General features: G+C 33.8%; 3 non-coding genes across 3 annotated transcripts; 2 read left to right on the forward strand and 1 right to left on the reverse strand.

Moving 5' to 3' along the window:
• Nucleotides 1–8,346: 8,346 nt before the first annotated feature.
• Nucleotides 8,347–8,418, forward strand: TRNAC-GCA. Its single transcript has one exon. It is a non-coding gene; the product is annotated as a tRNA-Cys (tRNA).
• Nucleotides 8,419–8,505: 87 nt separating this feature from the next.
• On the forward strand, nucleotides 8,506–8,577 carry TRNAC-GCA. Its single transcript has one exon. It is a non-coding gene; the product is annotated as a tRNA-Cys (tRNA).
• Nucleotides 8,578–8,643: 66 nt separating this feature from the next.
• Nucleotides 8,644–8,717, reverse strand: TRNAV-AAC. Its single transcript has one exon. It is a non-coding gene; the product is annotated as a tRNA-Val (tRNA).
• Between the last annotated feature and the right edge of the window lie 10,810 nt (nucleotides 8,718–19,527).

Below are 19,527 nucleotides of genomic sequence, written 5' to 3' on the forward strand. Positions count from 1 at the left end.
ATATATAATATAATATCAATCGGTGACTACAAAATCTTTAAAATGTAAAGATCGGAATATAATTATGGCATCATTGGAAAGTAAACACCCAATTAAATAGCTTAAAGCAAGTTGCCATGGAAAAAAAATCCCAATTTGCATCTGGATCATTATGGATGGATAAATTAATTAGCAAATAATGTTAGTAGACCACAAATTGAGGTTGAGGTTAATTAAGGTTTGTTGATGATCAAAAGTGCAAAGTCCTATTTGTCCCACATGCCATATGTATCCAAAACAGTGGTAGGACTAAGCCTAAGGTTGTAAGCAACAATCTTATCCAAACTAGCTAGTGCCCAAATAGGGAAAATATGAGGAAAGGAGTGATGATTGTTATTGCATCTCAATCTCAATGGTGGTAATTATTGTTCTTGTTGACCATCAAAGATCTCAAGGTTTTATGTTAATGGAACAACAGAACCATCACGATAAGATTTAGAGTTAAATAATGATAATCCATCTTTGATACTAATTAATATTAATTGAGGGGCAATATAGTTAGAGTGTGTTTGGTTGACAGGTTTAGTTCTAAGGAATGTGTATCGATGAATGTTATAATTCAATTCAGACAGTTACAGGATAGGTACAATATACTAGTACAACTAAACTACCGTAACTTAACCCTGTAGACTAGGAATATACATAACAATATAACTAATATCTCTCACACTCCCCATCAAGTACAAGGTTGTACTGGAACAACATTGAGCTTGTCACGCAGCCCGGTGAAACGGAGAGCCGGTAATGGTTTGGTGAAGATATCTGCAACCTGGTCCTTCGTAGAGATGAAATTAACCTGAAAGTCCCCCGAAGCCACTTTGTCTCGTATGAAGTGATAATCAATTTCCACGTGCTTAGTCCTAGCATGGAATACTGGATTGGCGCACAGGTAGGTAGCCCCAAGATTGCCGCACCATAGTGTTGCGGGACGGCCGGAGTGCAGCCCAAGCTCGCAAAGTAAGGAAATAACCCATGTAACCTCAGTCGCAACATCTGCAAGACCTTTGTATTCAGCCTCGGTTGACGAACGTGCAACGGTGCGCTGTTTCCGTGATACCCAGGATACCAGGTTCGTGCCAATAAAGACCGCATACCCACTCGTGGACTTGCGATCCACCGGACAGCCAGCCCAGTCGGAGTCCGAGTAGGCGTGAATATCGGTGGACGGAGAAGTGGATAGCCGTAACCCATACGCCAAGGTGCCTTTGACATAGCATAGGACCCGCTTAAGGAGACCCCAGTGTTCCTGCGTAGGAGCATGCATGAATTGGCACAACCGGTTTACAGCATAAGAAAGATCAGGCCTAGTGATAGTTAAATATTGAAGGGCGCCCGCCAGCCGACGGTATTGGGTTGGATTATCAAACAGATCAGCTGTAGTCGACACAGGCTGTGTGAGTGAAGCTGGAGTGGCGAGTGGCGAGTGGCTCGCAGTCTGTCATACCTACCCGAGCTAGAATGTCCCCCATATACCGGTGCTGTGACAATACCATCCCACCATCTACAGATATAGTCTCGATGCCAAGGAAGAAACTCGGAGTACCGAGATCCCGGATTTTGAAGGTGGTTGAGAGACGATGCAGAAGCGTGTCGATAAGTGCAGGGTCATCACCAAGCATGATGATGTCGTCCATGTAGACTAATAGAAATACTCGGGAGGCACCAGCCGAGTAGTGGAATAGTGAAACATCTGTTTTTGAAGCCACAAACCCTGCAGAGAGGAGATAATCGTGCAGTCGTTTGAACCATGCGCGCGGTGCTTGTTTAAGACCGTACAATGAGCGTTGTAGGTGGCAGACATGATCGGGATGATCCGGATCTTCGTACCCTGGTGGCTGCTTCATGTACACGGTTTCGGCTAGGTGCCCATTTAAGAAGGCATTGTGTACATCGAGTTGACGTAGGGTCCAGTTGTGTGAAACTGCAAAAGAAAACAGTAGACGCACCGTAGTCGGTTTGACTACGGGGCTAAATGTATCAAAGAAATCCGCACCAGCGACTTGGTTGTACCCTTTTGCAACCAGTCGTGCTTTATGCCGCTCTATGGTTCCATCAGCTTTGCGTTTGGTTCGGTAGACCCATTTTCAGCCTATGACATTCATGCCTGGTTCTGGGGACACTAGACGCCAAGTGTCATTGTGAAGCAAGGCGTTGAATTCCTGGTCCATGGCATCACGCCATTGAGGGTGGACAACTGCTTGGGTGTAGCAAGTTGGGTCAGCAGGAGAGTCAGCCACAGTTAAGGCGTGAAACTGCTCACCCGTGCCTCGTGTCATACGTCGCAAGCGCATGACATGAGCCCGGTTTTGAGGTTGAGCACGCTGCCTCCGTCGTTTGGGTGCACCTCGGATGGCCAATGGAGCGGCCACTGATTCGGGAGGCAAAGTTGCCAGTTGCAACGCGGCTTGAGGCGGTAATGGGACTATTGGCGCTGAACCCCATGCGGGTGTTGACACCTCAACCGGAACCTGATTCAAAGAGTTAGTAGCAAAAGGAAACACCGTCTCGTCAAATCGGACATGACGGCAGATAAAGATTTTTCCGGTATTTAGATCCATGCATCGGTAAACCCTATAAGACGCTGGATAACCTAAGAATACGCATTTTGCTGAACGAAACTCAATCTTATGCCGATTATAAGGCCTAAGATATGGAAAACAGAGACAGCCAAAGGCACGTAAATAATCATATGAGGGTGGCTTTTTGTGCAGATATTCATATGGGCTTTTAAATTGTAGTACAGATAAGGGCATACGATTTATGAGATAGGTAGCTGTCTCAAAAGCATAATCCCAGTGTTTAAGGGGTGCGGAGCTTTCGGCTAAGAGAGATAGACCGGTTTCGACAATGTGTCTATTCCGGCGTTCAACTCGCCCATTTTGCTCATGTGTATAGGCACAAGATTGCCTATGCATAATACCAAGAGATGCAAAAATTTTATGTAGGCGGCGATATTCACCCCCGAGGTCCGACTGTATGGACGTGATAGAACGCAAAAACAGGCGTTCTACCATAACACGAAACGAATCAAACACAGCATAAATATCTGATTTTAACTGTAAGGGATAAAACCAGCAATATCGTGAATGATCATCCACGAATAACACAAAGTATTTAAAACCGTCTGCAGAAAGAACGGGGGACGGGCCCCAAATGTCCGTATACACCATATCTAAAATATATTACTTGAGTAAGAAACCCTATCTAAAGAAAATCTAGATGATTTTCCCAATTGACGCGCCGTGCACAACCCTGGTAGACCGGATTTATTTGGTAGGACGGAACAATGACGTAACGCATGTTGAAGTGCACGGGAATTGGATGCCCAAGACGACGATGCCATGTTAATGGTGACGCCCGTGAGGTTATGAATGCAACATTATGGTGACGAGGAACGGACAACTTGTAAAGACCACCCGAACTAGGCCCCGTAAGGAGTATTTCCTTGGTGTGAAAGTCCTTCACAATAAAACAATTGGCATGAAATTCCACAAATACATTGTTTTCACGCGTTAGTTTTTGAATAGATAATAATGAAACTGACAAATCTGGGACATGTAAGATGTTTGACAGACTCAAAGATTTTGTACGACATGGAATTGATGCACAACCAATACGCGAAATAATCAAACCTGATCCGTTGCCCACGCGAAGTTGATCACTGCCGGTGTACTCTTCTGATTGCGTCAGGACCCCGGAGTCCGGTGTAGCATGGGAGGACGCCCCGGTGTCCGGGAACCAGACGTCTGCTGCGGCTGCCGGATTCGCGACATCGTCGGCTACGGCCATGTTGGCCATCTGCTGCGCCGGAGGTTGCCCGGTGTAACGCCGGAAGCAATAAACGGCCGTATGGCCATGTGACCTGCATATCTGACAACGTGGTCCGCCACCACCTTGTCCCCGGCCACGACCATTGCCTCCTCCACGGCCACGGCCTCGGCCGTTGCCGCCTCGTCGCTGCCCATCGCCGTTTTGCCTGCGGTTGCGGTCTGCCACCATGGCTATTGGAGCACCACCGGCAATCGCACCACCTCCGGGATAGTCATCCGCAAAGATGAAGGCCTGGGCTTGCAGATAATCAGAGAGTTGAGGGATCGTGACTGGATTACCTGAGACGGCGAGCGATGCAGCCATTGCTCTAAACTCCGGACGCAGACCCCTGAATACATACAGGTTCTGCTCATCCAATGACAAAGGTCGACCGGCAAGGGCAAGGTCCTCCACAAGTAATTGAGCCCGTCCTAGAAACTCGGCCGGCGAGCTATCTCCCTAGCGGAGGGCCTGGAACTGACCAATGAGGTTTAGACAACGAGCTCTCGTCGACGATCCCAGGGCCGTGCCGATGGAGTCCCAGACGGCGCGGGCGGTGTTGCGGCCGACGGCGAGGTACATAACCTCGTCGGATAGAGAGGACACGAGAAGAGACAAAATGGCTTGGTCCTGCTGGACCCAAGCGGCGTAGGCGGGGTTCGCGGCTACGGACGGCGGATCAGCGGAGGTTTCTTCGCCGGAAGTGGGGGAGGCTTCAACCACCGCCGGCGGACACGGGCAGCTGTCATCCACGTATCCAAGGAGACCTTGGCCGCGGAGGAAGGGGATTAATTGGGTACGCCAAAATAAATAGTTGCGCGCCGTGAGTTTTAATGAGATGAAGTGATGGGCAGAGGTTAAGGGGTTTGGGTGGTTCGCCGGAGGGTGAGCCGCCGCGGCGGATGGTGTTCGCTCGGAGGAATCGACAGACATTGTCGATGAGACGATCGGAATAGAGAGACGATCGACGATAGGTGTTTGTTTGAGGGAGAGAGTGTATCGGAGTAGGATCGGGAACCTGAAGCTATCTGATACCAGATGAATGTTGTAATTCAATTCAGACAGTTACAGGATAGGTACAATATACTAGTACAACTAAACTACCGTAACTTAACCCTGTAGACTAGGAATATACATAACAATATAACTAATATCTCTCACAGTATCAAAGTGATTGGTATTGTTTAGTTAATTAATAGGTTTTTAGAACACTATTATGGGTTTCAAAACCCCTTAATTGAAAAACTCATACCCAAATAAAATAAGAGTATCATCCCCTTTTATTCTCTTATTCCTTCTCATCCCTTTGGTTAGTGCTTTTAGATTTTTGTTTTTATTTTTTTGTTCATATTGGTGTTTTAAATGTCTTTATATTAGTATCAATTGTCTTGATTTTGTTTTCTTGTATTTTTAAAATATTTATTCCCATTATTGGATCATACATAACCAAACAGCATTATTGATAATCATTCACATTCCACCTTACTACCAAACATGCATAATACTTTTACTAAAACCTATTATCATTACCAAGTATTTGCAGGGTTGTAAAAATCAGTCTAGGCACCCGCCTAGGTTACCGTCCGCCTAGCGCCTAACTTCGCCGATTTGGCCGCCTAGCGTCTAAGTTAGTCGAGTTAACGCATCCATTTCGGTTGAGTTAACCCGATCGGCTCGGCCTATTTATTATTATTATTATTATTATTATTATTATTATTATTATATATATATATATATATATATATATGTGTGTGTGTGTGTGTGTGTGTGTGTGTGTGCGTGTGTGTGTGTGTGTGTGTGTGTGTGTGTGTGTGCGCGCGCGCGTGCATACATATATATAATATGACATATATACACTCGTAGACTAGTTTGATACTTTGAATCTTTGGATTGTTGAAGTATTTGAGTATTTCATATTTGAGTATTTTTTATTTTTAATATTGTTTTAATGTTTTTTATTTTTTGAAAACCATTGTTTTGATGTTATGACTTATGAATTATCATTAAATTCATTTATTTGGATGTGTTATTTGATTAAATGTTGAAAACAACCTCATTAAAATTGTGAAACTGCAAGTCTACCACTGTTTTTTTGGCGCCCGCCTAGCGCCGCCTAGGTGCTGTCCGGGCGCCCGACTAACGCCTAGCGCCTACTACAACCATGAGTATTTGATACCCATTCATATTCTGATTCTCATGTGCGAACCAAGCACACCCTTAGTATTTGAACTATTTAATTTCTAGATAAGTTCTTGATGATCTGTATATATATATGGTCATAAGGAGGTGTGAATAGGTCAGGTCCTTTTATAGAGGCCTATTGTTTGGCCTAATTAAGCCTAACTTGTTTAATAAAAATATCAAACTTGAGTCTATTTTTAAGCCTATGAAACTAAAAGGTTCTGGCGTACATGCATAGCCTATATATATATACTAGTTTTTTACGCGCATTGCGCGATTGGGATAATGCCCAATGCTTTTTTGTTAAATAAGTACTTTAAAGTATATTAAGGCAGGATTATATTGAAATTGTTCATGCATAGATAATTGAAGATTGAATTTGCGTATTTAAATAGGTAATTCTTCTCCCAAAGGTTGAGTCCCAACCCCAAGGGCCCCCCACACTCCGACCCGACAGAGCATTGTGGGAAGTTGTAAATCACGGTGACTTAATGGTTCAGCAGACAGGGCCAAATGCTGATACGCACAAGGAATCTGCCCACTTTGGACATAATTCCCGCACTGCCGCCGCCGAGGTTCAAACCTTGGTCTCTTTTCCCAAATACTACCCACTAAACCATTGAGCTAAGCCCGTGCGAGTTAAATATGTAATTCTAAGTTTACAAATGCAAGATAGTATAGTCAAGATTGATTATAATTGTCAATAAAATAATTGTATAGGTATAGTTGAAACCAAATACGGGACATAAGGGAGAACAAATAAAAATTAGGGCATAAAATATTAAATATATACTAATATTGTTTGAGGAGATTCCGACATTAGGATTTGTGGTTAAGTTCTATTAAGACTTTAATATTAGAATTAGATTAATGATGTAGTTATAATTCTATATTAGACTTTAATATTAGAATTAGACTAACGGTGAATTAACGGAAAAGTTAAATGGATAATCATATAATTAAGGATAAATTAGAAAATCTTAAAAGAAAAAAAATAAAACCTGAACAATATGAACCATTCATTTGATTTAATAATTTGGCGGTCATTTTTTCTACCCAATGTTAATAATTGAATAAATTCGCTGGGTCAAATCCGCTAGTATAATCCGCTAACGCTAACCGCTGATTGTCAAACAAGGACATTGCGAGGTAGTTCTCACTTCAATTTATTGTGTGATTTGAATACTCTCCTTGTCACAAAATCTCTCAAGTAGTAATATGGTTGGCTTTATTAATTATATTTTTTTTAATTTTTTCATGGTATTAATAAAATGCTTGGTAAATAAATATATATCATTATTTTGTATTATAAATTTGATATTTAATTAGAAAAATAGTGCACAAAAAAGATAATAGATAATGTAGTGAATATAATCAATTGATGAATTTGAGTGTAAAAATTTTTACATTTGAGAAAAATAAAGACAATATAACTAATGAAAATATTTCTTTTAATTAATTTATTGATAATTAATAATTTTTTTTTCACTGAATAAAGACATTGTAAGGACAATGTAGCGAATATAATCAATTAATAAATTTGAATATAAAGAATTTTTATATTGAAGAAAAATAAAGACAATATAACTAATAAAATTATTTCTCTTATTTTTTTTTTGAATGTTACTAGCCTACTTTCTCTTATTTAATTTATTGATAATGAATATTTTTTTTTTGAATAAAGGCATTGTGGACACATAATTCTAAATTAAAGAAATGCATATGTATTATTTTTTGTTGTAACTACTAAATTATTATTTATATATATAATTTAATAAGAGTAAAATAGAGTATTAATTATGCCAACTTTGATTGGGATGAGGTTCGAACCTAAGACTTTTTTTTTATTGAAATCAATGAGTAAGTTAACGGTGAACTAACGGCAATTCTTAAAATTTTAACGGAATTAGTAACGGTGTGTGGGTATTTTAGGAAATTTTAGTGTAAAATTTAAATCTGATCAATCTTTTAATCTATCTGAGCCATTCATTTGATTAAAATCTGTGACCGCCATTTTTTCTACCCATTATAGGCCTAACTCTCTTGGGCTCTTATTAGTATATATATATATATATATATATATATATATATATATATATATATATTTAGTGCAAAATTTAAATCTGATCAATCTTTTAATCAATCTGAGCCATTCATTTGATTAAAATCTGTGACCGCCATTTTTTCTACCCATTATAGGCCTAACTCTCTCGGGCTCTTATTAGTATATATAGTATAGTAGATATATCAAACCTTAACCCTCCACTTCCAAAGTTTAACGTTAACAAATATTTAGAACAATTTATTATAAAATTAGGGTCCATAGCTCAGTGGTAGAGCATTCGACTGCAGATTAAGAGGTCATTGGTTCGAACCCGGTTGGGGCTTTTCTAAAAAGTATGTTACGATTTGTTATGGTTTCTTCTTCGTCTTTTAAAAATTAAGAAGTCTGTAGAACAAAATTTTGGCAAATTAGGGTCCATAGCTCAGTGGTAGAGCATTTGACTGCAGACCAAGAGGTCATCGGTTCGAACCCGGTTGGGCCCTTTGAGAAATCCATCGTTAATGTTACGATTTGTTTTTCGTTTTAAAAAATAGAAAAACGTCTATTATTGGCGTCGCCCGGACTCGAACCGGAGACCTTCAATGTGTTAGACTGACGTGATAACCAACTACACCACGACACCTTCGTGAACTTGCGTGTGATTTTATATTTTGAATTGGAGTCTATATCTATAATAATATAGATTTTCCATTCTAGATTGATAAGAATATGGCGTCACATGGACTCAGATCGGAGATCTTCAATGTGTTAGACTGACGTGATAACTAACTTGACACCTTAAATTTTGATTTAACTATAAACATTATTGTTAATCTTGCTATAAGTATTGTTATTGTTTAATTGTTTATTAATTGTCCTTATTATAATAATAATAATTAATGAAGTGTTGCAACTTAATTATATTTAGACCCAGGCCCATGCCTTAGATTTTCGTAACATACCCAAGCTTAATTTTCTAAAGCTTGGCTTGGCTCGACCTATTTTCATTATTGTGGATGAGAAAATATCATTTTTAATTCACAAATTACATTTAGGGGGGTGTATTCAATCATGACTTTCATAGAGTTTTAAAGACTTTTATGAACTTTAAAAGTTTGGGAGTATTCAATTCAAACTTTTAGAGAGTCTTTAAAAGTCAGGCGGTATTCAATCAAGACTTTTAAAGAGTCTTTAAAAGTCATGTGGTATTCGATTAAGACTTTTAGAAAGTTTTTAAAAGTCACGTGGTATTCAAAAAGTTATGAACTTTTGTAAACTTTTTAATTTTAAGACTTTTGTAGACTTTTTCTTCTCAAATATATATAGTTGAAATCCAACCTTCAATCCCCAGATTTCAAAATTTTCTTTCTAACAACTTTGAATGTTTTCTCTCTCTATTTAAACTCTATTTTTTCTCCCAATTTAAACTTTATAAACCTATCTAAATTTAATAAAATTATTTTTTTCTTCATTATCCTATATTTTCCAAATACCTAAACTCTACCAATTTTTCTCTCTCTCTCTCCTGAACTTTACAATCTTCCTCTAAAAATTCGAAATAATATTATTTTTACTTCATTATTGCTTGTTTATATCAATTTTTATTTTTTCTATGAATTTTTTAATCCCTAACTTTCTCTAATTATCCCTAAATACATGAACAAAGAAAATTTTTCATCATCAAATTTTAGTATATGTTTCATAATACTCATATAAATACTTATATATTCAGATTTTTATTCTTTTTATGTTTATATTTGTAATATGTATTTTTCTTTTTCTTTTAATAACAAGTTACTACGAATAGCGAACTACTGTTCGCAACAAAAATTTGGGGTTGCAAACAGTAACACCTTGTTGTTGTTTGCAGTCTCAAATTGCTATTGCAAATAATAGTTCTTTGCGTGATACCTAACAATATATCAAGTATATATATATATATATATATATATATATATATATATATATATATATTAGATTTTTTATTTTTATTTTATTTTATGCAACTTGTAATTATATTTTTAAATATTTTATTTGATCAATTCTTTTATTATAAATTTTATTATTAAATATTGTTATGAATTTCTAATGAAATAATTTTTTTTTATGTTTATTGATAATATATATATAAGTAATTAGCAAATAAGTCTCAACATACTATGGATAAAAAATAATAATGTTGAGAATGTTGATGTGGGTGAAGAACTACATAATAAGAAAATTTTATGATATATTATAAATGTTTTGTAAGAAAATTATAAACGATAAGAATCAAAATCATTGAAAGTTTGTAAGGATGTATTCAATTTAGAAACGATAAGAATCATCATCATCATCATCATCATCATCGTCATCATCATCGTCATCGTCATCGTCATCGTCATCATCATCATCATCATCATTAAAACATATTGATGTGGCATTTCAATCACTTTAACTTGGAGGTTACCTACAATAACAGGTCAAATGAGGTTAATTGCACTTTTTTCTAAGTCCAGATGTTTAGTTGATGTTTTTTCTAGTTCGAGGGCTTAATTGCACTTTTATAAATATTTCAATGGTTAATTTATTTGAGCTTATCGCAAAAGTCAAAGTAAAAAGTTACTCCAAATAGCTTTTTGAAAATCAATTTTTGGATCCAAATAGTTGTTCTCAAAATTTATTTACCAAACATCTATATTAACTATTTAACCAAGCGAAACAACTAAACTCAATTAAAAAGCTAAAAGCTATGCCAAAAAGTCACTTTTTAAACAAGGTCATTAATTACCTCATATTTTGTACTAGAGTAAATGAATTGAGATGATCCATATCAAAATTGTATCAATACCATCTAGCCTACAAGGCATGTGAGTAACTAAATATAATTTGTAACTTGGATGATAATAGAGAATCAAATGTATGCACAATAAACAGTTAAAGAATAAAAATAACTGCTTATACACCAACACTTCAAAAGACATTAATTTAAGTGCAATTCGAGAGTTCAAATCCATATATATATCAGTATATCACCATTACATTGCAATTTTTTATTTTTATTTTTTATACCTACAATGGATTAAACTTAGATAAAATGAATGATGTGTTGAAAAGGACTAAAATATAATTTAGTTACAATAATGTATAATTAATTAGATAAGTATGACATGTTCTTCAAGCATGTTATCATTATTTAGCCAATCTGCAAAATCGTTAGTTGCATTGTCACTTAAAACAACCATGGCTTGTAGATGGAATATAATTGAGTCAACTCAATAGTATATAAATGAGTGAAGGAGAAAAAGGTTTGACAACCGAAAGCATAGGCAAGCTAGTTTCACCTATCATATTAGCATGCAAGTCATAATAATCTAGGATTGTAGGAAAACTAATGGCTTAAAGTTGGATCCCAATCATAAATGGATGATGATTTACATTCCCTCTATGGGTAGTACATTTGTTTTCACTTGACTTATATGAATTAATTATTTGGGTAATAGTGAGTTCTGATGTGAGTGGAAAGATTTTATCCACTTAAACCACAAATTTAATTTAAGTTTTAATTTTAATTTTATATTCATCTTTATTCTTGTCCAGGAAAGACAAAAGAGTGTTTGGTAAATAGCTGTTAGTTGATTGGGTTAGCGAGTTTGACTAGTTGATAGCATTAGTTGATTGTAAAAAGATGTTTGGTAAATTTGCTGTTAAATGATAGCTGATTCCATGCAAATTGACTTTCTCAAAAAGTTGATCGAAAAAACTGCTTTGAGCAGCTTTTTAAATTTTAGTGTTTTGGAGCAATAAGAGTTTACAAAAAGCTAATTAATCAAACACTTATATTGGTTATTTAACCAAGTCAAACGTCTAATAGTGGTCAAATAAGCTAAAATTGGCTAATAAACTAATTATGTTTCCAAATAGGGCCAAAATTTTTCGCTCATATGGTGGATGGATTGTGGATGCATGAGTTATAAATTACGGTAGCTCAGTGATCTATTAGGTGAAAGGACTAGTGCTTAGTGCTCACAAGAAGCTACCCTCACGAGAAGGTGAAATTCCACTGCAACTGCTAAGAGTTGATCCTATGTTATTGTCCACAGTCTACTAACCAGAAACAAATTGAATTATCCGTGCGAGCCACTCACCTTACTCTTACCATGTATGTGAATTGAGTGGTTGATGTATGACAGTTTAATTGTACCAAATCTTCACATATTTATCATTTTTAAAGTACAAATAGAAACGGCAGAAGACAATGAAGTAGCTCTCGGTGCAGTGGGATGCTGCGGGATAACCATGGTGAATGGGTTTGTCAATAGTGATTGCTTTCATTATAAAGTTGTCATATATCTTTGCTAAACTTTAGGCTACTTATATATCATGAATAATTCATGAGTTTTTAATTTGTTTGAGTTAGAATAAAGGATGCAGACATATTGGACTAGGGACTAACTCTCACCCAATTGATAGTTCTTATAAAGAATCGAACTTAAAATTTTACGGTTATAGTACCAATTGTTCAGCTAACTCAATTAGATTACTACTTTCACCTTCGACCAACTCAGTTAGATTACTACTTTCACCTCATCAATGTTAGTCGGGAATTACTAAGTAGCAATTGGAGGCATATTAAGAGAGGTCCAATTAATTAATTAATTGGTAAATTAAGTAGTATCGGATTATTGATGCCTAAGAACAACTACAATTGTAATTTAATTTGTTGGAGGAATTTTTTCAGAATAAAAATTTGAAGGGTGAATTTTTAACTGATGAGGGTGGAATTCTTATTGAGTTTTTTTTTTTTTTTTTTTTTTTTTTTTTTTTTTTTACAAATTAATTTATTTTGTGAGATCGATCATTTAAAATTTTTTCAGCACAAAAACTTGCAGTGCAAACTTATCGCGCCCAACTGGCACGTGCAGAAGCTTAAATATTCATTTTTATTTTTTCTAATTTTCTATCTCCTACATGACCTGACAATACCCAAGGAAAGCATTGTTGCTCTAATGTCATTTTCTTTAATTTCTTCAAGTTAATCATTTGAGTGACGTCACTTCAAAGGAAATTCCAATTACTATTATTTTATTATTATTAATTTCATTAAAAATTCTAAGTAAACGCAATATATATAGTAAAACATGGAAGAAGACATCACCTTTACTTTTGAGCTGAAAAAGATGATCATCATGTGACATCAAAAACAAATTGGCCAATATTCACCATTCAATTCTTCAATTCTTGTCATTGTCACCATTATTAATGGTTCTGCTGCCAATTCACTTGTAAAATTAATGATGACACTTGATCCATATTCTTTACAACAAATCTCAAATTTTGTTCTCATTAATCGTCACTCATAATATTGTTCTGAACTTTTGAGATCGATTGATTGATCTCTTTGTTATTATCGGTAAAGATATGATTTTAATTACATTCTTCCATTTTTGGAAGAATGATTTTAATTACATTCCAGTCACTAAAGGGCTTGTAGTTTAAGTACTTTTAGTTATTCATTCATGGTCTTATATAAAAGGTCGTATCGGACTCTTGAATTTCATCCCACAGTTAATGTTATTTTGAATTTTATGTGATTGATTTAGGGTGTGTTTGGTTCATGGGTTTAGCTATCAGGAATGAGAATCAAAGCTATTGTTATTGTTTGGTTGACAGGTTTCTAGGACACTACTGAAATTTGATTACCCACTTAATTAGAAAATTTCATTCCTTAATAAAATAAGAGTTTCATTCCATTATTCTCCTCCTAATTGGTAATTTGATTTTTAAGTTTGGATCAGTACTTTTAATTTATTTTTTATATTGGTGCTTTGGATGTCTTTATATTAGAATAAATTGTCTTAATTTTTTGTTCTTGTATTTTTAAAACATTTATTCCCAGTATAGGATTATACATAACCAAACAACAATATTGATAATCATTCCATCATACTACCAAACATACAAAATACTTTCACCAAAACCTATTTTACCATTACCAAGTATTTGATTCCCATTCCGATTTCGATTCCCATGTGCATGCGAATCAAAGTCACCCTTAGTGAATTTGTGTGGCTACATGTCACTATTACTGTAAAAGCTATATATCTTACTGATATTAGTGATAGTTGGAGTCATGAGACCACTAAGGTTGGTCATGTTTGAAGGTAGACAATTTTGTCTCTATATTACCACATTGAGTTAGACAACTAGACAAGTGAGAAGAGAGTAGATAGACAACTAAGGTGGATAGCCATTTCAAATTATTGTATATATGTGCAAAATTTTCTCACAAATACTTTCAAGATCACATTCATTGCTTGGCCTGACTGATTTTAGTGAGATCGGACTTATCTCGTAGATATTAGTACAATATGTAAAAAGAAAGAATCTTATATAAGCCCTTCTAAAATTTTGAATATAAACAAATTGTAAATTTCGATATTACATATTTCAAATTTTAACTTTTAAGAAAATAAAAAAATGTCTCATGACCTCTCCTTTTCATTTCAAAAGGTAATGGTTTTAATGTCCGCACGGGCTTAGCTTATTGGTTCAGTAGACAGTATTTGAGAGAAGAGACCGTATTTGAATCTTGGTAGCGGCAGTGTGGAGATTATGCCTAAAGTGGGCAGATCCTTTGTGTGCACCGTCATTGTCTGCTGAGCCATTGAGTCACCGTGGTTTACGTCATTCTAAATGCTCTGTCGGGCCGGAGTGTGGGGGGCCTTTGGGGTTGGGAATTCAATATTTTGAGAGAAGGTAATAGCTTTAACTTTTAACAATCGTTATGCTGTGGAACTGTGCCCACCTTGCAAGATGGGGACGGTTCCAAACGACGCCGTTTTTATGTGGTTGAGTAACAGTATCGTTCGTGGCACCGTTATCCTCCATAATTTCTATACTATAGATTCATAATTTCTATATTATAGATTCATAATTTCTATACTGTAGATTCATAAAATATATACTGTAGATTCATAATTTCTAAAGGGTAGATTCATATTTAAATACATTAGAATCATAATTTCTATACAGTAGATTCATAATTTCTATACTGCAGATTCATAATATTTGTACTGTAAATTCATAATTTCTGTACTGTAGATTCATAATTTCTAAACTGTATAGTTATCAAATTATGAACATATAGTTCTGTGATTTGTGAATACAGAGTTCAACAATTAGGAATATGAACATCGAAAATTATGAGCATATAGCTCTATAATTATAAACATATATTTATAAAATTATGAACATATAGCTCTGTCACATGTTCAAAAACCTAATATCTATCACATGTTCACAAACCTAATACTGTAAATTCATAATTTAAATACAGTAGATTCATAATTTATAAACTGTGCAATAGCGAAGAGAGAAACACCATTAACAACAAGTGAAAAACATTTTTTTAAAAAAATTAGAACAGTGAAAACGATGCCGTTGTGGAACTGTTCTCACCTTGCAAGGTGGGCACGGTTCCACAGCATAATTTGCCAACTTTTAACTGGGAATAGGGATGGAAGTTGATTTTTTTTTTTTTTTTTTTTTAATTTTTTACCTATCAAATATATTGAACTTCTAATAATGTAGAGAAAATGTCCACAATGACCTTTCCCTTTCATTGAAATTGCGGGAGAACTTTTTTTCAATGTATCAAATATATTAAATATCTATTAATTCAGTAATTTTTTTTATTGAACATTCATCCATTAATAGTAATAATTGTGATTAAAATTTATTGTATCGAATAAAAAATTTAATAAATAATGCAATAAATATATTAAAGAAAAGGTAGAAAGGCATAGTGCTGTAAACATGCTGAGAGCATCGTGAAACATGTGAACTCATGAAATATTTTCCACCACCAAATTAAAATATCACATGTGCCGAACATATTACAATTATATAAAATATTTTCTTATAATAATAATGATAATAATTATGATAATGATTATGTTACATGTATCCATTTTTATTTTTTACATTTTTTAAAAAATATGTATCATGATTTTATCTAATTAATTTATGATCAAATCAATTTATTTACACATAACCAATAGATATTAAAAATTAGGAAAAACTGTCAAATAAAATAATTTTATTAAATTAAAAAATTGTACAATTAAACTCATAACTAAACAATGTTTCATCGATCCCCCTAGATTATATTTATCTCTACAACTAGTTTTTTACGCGCATTGCGCGATTGGGATAATGCCCAATGCTTTTTTTTTTTAATAAGTACTTTAAAGTATATTAAGGCAAGATTATATTGAAATTGTTCATGCATAGATAATTGAAGGTTGAATTTGCGTATTTAAATAGGTAATTCTCCTCCCAAAGGTTGAGTCTCCAACCCCAAGGGTCCCCCACACTCCGACCCGACAGAGCATTGTGGGAAGTTGTAAATCACGGTGACTCAATGGTTCAGTAGACAAGGCCAAATGCTGATACGCACAAGGAATCTTCCCACTTTGGACATAATTCCCGCCGCCGAGGTTCAAACCTTGGTCTCTTCTCCCAAATACTACCCACTAAACCATTGAACTAAGCTCGTGCAGGTTAAATAGGTAATTCTAAGTTTACAAATACAAGATAATATAGTCAATATTGATTATAATTGTCAATAAAATAATTGTATAGGTATGGTTGAAACCAAATACGGGACATAAGGGAGAACAAATAAAAATTAGGGCATAAAATATTAAATATATACTAATATTGTTTGAGGAGATTCTGACATTAGGATTTGTGGTTAAGTTCTATTAAGACTTTAATATTAGAATTAGATTAATGGTGTAGTTATAATTCTATATTAGACTAATGGTGAATTAACGGAAAAGTTAAATGGATAATCATATAATTAAGGATAAATTAGAAAAGGATATGAACCATAAATTAGAAAATCTTAAAAGAAAAAAATTAAAACTTGAACAAATGAACCATTCATTTGATTTAATAATTTGGCGGTCATTTTTTCTACCCAATGTTAATAATTAAATAAATTCACTGGTCAAATCCGCTAGTATAATCCGCTAACGCTAACCGCTACTGCTGATTGTCAAACAAGGACATTGCGAGGTAGTTCTCACTTCAATTTGTTGTGTGATTTGAATACTCTCTTTGTCACAAATCTCTGTAGTTAATATGGTTGGCTTTATTAATTATATTTTTTTAATTTTTTCATGGTATTAATAAAATACTTGGTAAATAAATATATAGCATTATTTTATGTTATAACTTTAATATTTAATTAGAAAAATAGTGCACAAAAAAAGATAATAGATAATGTAGTGAATATAATCAATTGATGAATTTGAATGTAAAAAATTTTACATTTCAGAAAAATAAAGACAATATAATGAAAATATTTCTTTTAATTAATTTATTGATAATTAATAATTTTTTTTCACTGAATAATGACATTGTAAGGACAATGTGGCGAATATAATCAATTAATAAATTTGAATATAAAGAATTTTTATATTGAAGAAAAATAAAGACAATATAACTAATAAAATTATTTATCTTATTTAATTTATTGATAATGAATAGTTTTTTTTTTTTTTTTTGAATAAAGACATTGTGGACACATAATTTTAAATTAAAGAAATGAATATGTATTATTTTTTGTTGTAACTACTAAATTATTATTTATGTAATTTAATAAGAGTAAAATAGAGTACTAATTATGCCAACTTTGTTTGGGATGAGGTTCGAACCTAAGGCCTTTTTTTTTTATTGAAATCAATGAGTAAGTTAACGGTGAACTAACGGCAATTCTTAAAATTTTAACGGAATTAGTAACGGTGTGTGGGTATTTTAGGAAATTTTAGTGTAAAATTTAATTCTGATCAATCTTTTAATCAATCTGAGCCATTCATTTGATTAAAATCTGTGACCGCCATTTTTTCTACCCATTATAGGCCTAACTCTCTTGAGCTCTTATTAGTATAGTAGATTTTGTCTCATTTCAAAAGTGAACCATACTGTCATATCTACATATTTGTAATTCATCATTATTATTTTATTGACATTCTTACCATTCCATTTCACTCTCAATAATAATAATAATAACAATAACAATAACAATAACAATAACAATAACAATAACAATAACAGCAACAACAACAACAACAACAACAACAACAACAATAATAATAATAATAATAATAATAATAATAATAATAATAATAATAATAATAATAATAATAATAATAATAATGGAAAATAGGCAAATAGGCCATCGAACTTTAACTGAAAAATCAATTAGACCCCTAAACTTTTTAAAGATGAAATTATACTTATCAACAATTTATTTGAATGCAATTAAACCAAAAAGTCGATTAATGACCTGCTATAATAAGTCATTAGGATTCCGGCAATCCGCCGACAAGATTCCGGTGAAATTTTAAGTAACAAAGTGATCGGTGACCAATAAACAGCAACCGGTCATGGAGAAGGAGACCAAGGTCACATTCTCAGGTAAAACTAGCATTTAAAAACAAAAAATATAAAAACAAAAAATGAAAGAAACAAAAAAAAAAAAAAAAAAAGAAGAAATGAAATGAGAGATATGTGCCATTATACATGTGCAGATTATCATATTATCATTCCACGAGGGAAGCCGAAAGGTAGAAAATATAAAATGTGAGGAATATTCTACAAGTGATTGAGTAGATCAAATTGAAACCTCAAAAGAATTTCCGTTACTAGTGATTCTTAAATGAATAAAAATATATTCAATCAAGATATAAAGTGGAGTATTAAAATTGAAACTTCATATCAAATTTCTTTTTCCCGCTAATCTTTTTATCTTATTGACTTTTCATTTAGATTCTAAGAATTTTTACCGTCCACTAAGATATTAAATTGTCTTTCAAAAAAATTCTAATTAGAAATTGTTCTTCCCTTTATTTATTTTACTTAAGAGTGAGGTATGGTATTATATTAACCATAAAATGAGAATTAAATCCTTGACCAATATTTTAACTAGAGAAATTTCACTTTTGATCCCTTGACTGTTATACATGAATTGTATTTGATCCTTAACTATTAAAAATTTCTAATTATGTGCATGACTATGTCATTTGTATTACATTTGGTTATGCCGTCTAATTTTCTGACAATTTATTGTCGGAAGTGTACCTTCCGAAAGGAGCACTGCATTTACTTCTTCCGGAAGAAGCACTTCCGGGAAGGAGCACTACATTTGCTTCTTCCAGAAGGAGCATTTCCGGCAATAGTTGAGCGAAAAATTGAACGTTAGGACTAGATGTGATTCAAATTACATAATCATGCACCTAATTAGAAAATTTTAATAGTCAATGACAAAATGTGATTCAATTATAAATAGTTAGGGGACCAAAAGTGAAATTTATTCTTTTAACTACTAGCTAGGTTAAGAACCATGTGCTAAAAACTACGTTACATCTATCTATCTATATATATATATATATATATATATATAT

Source organism: Ipomoea nil, unplaced genomic scaffold (assembly GCF_001879475.1).
Source record: "Ipomoea nil cultivar Tokyo-kokei standard unplaced genomic scaffold, Asagao_1.1 scaffold0761, whole genome shotgun sequence".
Lineage (NCBI taxonomy): Eukaryota > Viridiplantae > Streptophyta > Magnoliopsida > Solanales > Convolvulaceae > Ipomoea > Ipomoea nil.